This window comes from Porites lutea, chromosome 2 (assembly GCF_958299795.1).
Source record: "Porites lutea chromosome 2, jaPorLute2.1, whole genome shotgun sequence".
NCBI classification, from domain to species: Eukaryota; Metazoa; Cnidaria; class Anthozoa; order Scleractinia; family Poritidae; genus Porites; species Porites lutea.
This window is the reverse complement of record NC_133202.1, coordinates 51,279,402-51,282,537: the sequence shown is the minus strand read 5'-3', so window position 1 is coordinate 51,282,537 and position 3,136 is coordinate 51,279,402. Positions and strand designations below refer to the sequence as shown.

The 3,136-nt window shown below is 39.3% G+C and overlaps 1 pseudogene; it reads left to right on the top strand.

Moving 5' to 3' along the window:
• The first annotated feature begins 490 nt into the window (after window positions 1-490).
• On the top strand, window positions 491-1,955 carry LOC140926383 (uncharacterized; annotated as a pseudogene).
• Window positions 1,956-3,136: the final 1,181 nt, after the last annotated feature.

The following is a 3,136-nucleotide window of genomic DNA, read 5'->3' as shown; positions in this document are numbered from 1 at the left end:
ATATGTAAAGTTGGAAGAAATTAGGCGGGAAGTTAGACGAGGAGATGAGGGGCACGAAGGAGGGGGAAAAGAAGAAGGTGAACGGGCTGGGGTTAGGCCATTTTGAGGAGAAATTGTTCATGATGATGTACAGGAAAATCGGAGGAGAACCATGGAGAAGTTCCAACGCAAGCAGGGGAGGAGGGTACCAGTAGCAAAACCAAGCGTATATATAGCCGTTGGAGGATATTAGGGAACTTAAGATGGAGACGTTTTCGGGGCGACGGCAACTTCGACCGGACATGACGTCATGATTCGTGAGATATTGCGCATGCTCTTGTCCACCACCTTGCCGTCGTGGTCCCATCGGCGACGTGAAACTAGTGGGTTTGGCGTTGTGGCGAAAACGTGAGTATCTAACTTTCATTTCACTCAGGTTTGTTTGTCTGTTATCGAAACTTACATCTTTTATAATGTTTCCTGTCATAGAGTCAAGGAGACTCTATCCAACATGGCAAACAGCAAACCGTAAGTGAGCTTTACACGGAAAAAAATTGTCCTACGAGCCAAATAATAGTAGTCAAAAGAAAAATGAAAACCGCTATTTTAATTGCGTGTTCTTAGCTCACTTTTTTCGTTTGTGTATCGTATAAAATAATGAAACATTGAAAGTTATTTAGAATAGTACACAAATGTAGACGTAAGCTTAATGCAAACGCAGGAATACTGAAATAGAGTTGTTGTTGTTGCATGCAAGTATTTCCCGGGAATTATTTCAATACCAAACTTAGAATTTCTTTGTCAAAGAGGTAACAAAACGCACTTTAGTTCTTTAGCACTTGTTTCTGGTAGACTGGTAGAGAAGGTCCCAAAAGAAATATCCTTGGACACTGAATTAATTCTTAAGTGTCTCGCCAAATTCTGTCTGGCCAAGTTTGCTCATTTAAAGCCTCTCTTCACCAGCGGATACTTCGAATTCAATTTTTTCAACCCTTTTCTTTTTGAACAGTGCTCCCTCTTCAACAGAATTTGAAAGAATTTGATTTAGCGTATCCTGTAAACCAAAACGTAACAGGGTCATTTTACACCCTGAAACTAGGAATTTAGCCAGCACGTTAATTTTTTTTAGAAAATGTTTTGGAACCTTTTGAGCGCTTTTTTTTTTGCCAGAGTTTCATTTTTTCTGTAACTAGAAAAATAGTAATGAGGGAGGCAGATCTGTTCTCCACCTCTAACTTATTTGTCTTGTCTGTTACTCCATGTTTGTATGCCTAGATTGATGATGGATTGGACCCCACAACATGACAGAGCCTTTCTAGATGAAATGTCTGTTAGTGATGTGTTCCAGTATAGAAAGGGGACACCAGAAAGAGGTCAAGTTTGGGACTCCATCGCTGCAAACCTCAATACTATGGAATACCCAAAATTTAAGGTCCTCAAGAGGTCATGTGGAGACCGCTGACTCTGTTGCGTGCGAAATACCAGAAAAAAAATGACAAACGAAATCAAAGCATCCGGCATTGATGTGGAGGTGAATGAATGAAATTGACACCATCATTTGAAGAGCTCATCGGGAAAGAAGCTGCTGCTGTTAGCACTGGTGGCAAAGACAAGAAAAAGGTTGAAGAAGAAAAGAAGGCTGCAGAACAAATTCGAAAAAAGGCCATGGAACGTTTGGGAGAAAGTAGCAAAAGATGTGGGGCAGATGGAGAGGTGGAAGTGAAAAAGAAAAAGAGAAAGAGTAGTAGCGAAGCTGTGGAGTTTCTCAGAGAAAAAGCAAAGTTAGGAAAGACCAGCAAAGCCGGACACTGGTGCTGTTGCAGCAGCAACAACAAATGAATCAAGTTTTACTTTCTCTGATGGAAAAAATGGTGGAAAAGCAGAAAAATTAGAACAGTTCATATATCAGTTCACATCAGTTCGTTGTTTTTTGATTTCTATTTTAAAAGGATGTAATACTGTATTCCTACTCAACTTCAAGACAAGTTTGTTGATATTAAAGTCTTTGCATGTGTCTTGTTTAGTAGCTCTTGCTCCCATGGAGAAGGCTATATCACAGTTTGTAATATTAACACAGACTGTAAATAATCAACTATTAAGCCTTTCCTGGCGGGTCTTATTTTTTCCATTCACTTTTGAGGGGAGTGGGAAGGGCTAAGAAAAGAGGGTAGACTTTATAACTTTTTTTCCCTAAAATGGAGGGGGCTTATTTTTGAGGGGGGACTTAATCGAGAGGGGAGATAGGGGATTTATGACATCATTGTGTTTCACATTTTAAGCTTTTTCATTGAAATTAATGTAAGTGATTACTGATCATTTGCAGGTGGTTTTTATTTTTTATTTTTTTCAATTTTCAAAGAAATGTTACTTCTCATATGCTATGACAACTGAAGAGGGTCATAATAAAGCTTTTAGTGCTCTTTTTAACAAAATTTAAATCCCCCCTTTCCATTTTTACTTATTCTTAATGTGATTCCAAGGAAGCTACTTCTTTTCTTTGTTTCTAACATTAGTATTATAACTGGTCAAGGGTAATCACAGGAACAGTCAGACAAATTTGAAACTGTTTTATAAAGGGCCCTATTTCTCTCTACCTCTAAGCAAAGTATTCCTCGAGGGTGGAAGGTTCAAGCTCAAAAAATGACGAAAAATTCACGACTTTTTAATAAACTAGCGCAACACTGTTGTGAATCACTTTTCTTGCTTGGTGATTGGCTACTGAAGACAAGTAACGGACTTTCATCGGCTAAAAATTTGACAGGTTGAATCACGCCACTGCGCTGCATAAATTAGGAGAGGAGGCGATTTAGGGCAGTATAGAGCCGTAAACTAGCCCAAGGTTAAACATTATTCCAAGGAAAGATTTTGGAGCTGTCAAAGTAACCAAACCGAAGTCGGAGCGATATACGGTTGAGCTCCCTGTAGAGCAAACTAGCCTGAAAGTTTCGAAGAGTGGATAGCTAACCGATTAGTACGAACATAAATCGTGTACGGCCGGTTGTTTCCTTCACTTCCTGTCTTGTTTGTCGTCCTTAGCGCCATTCACCTATATGAGCTGCGTACAATCAGACCGAATGGTGGGTTTTTTAAGCATGTAGTCTTCAGTTCATCTTAGCAGGCGCTTTCAAATTTTCATAAAGTTTGTTCAAAAAGTTTG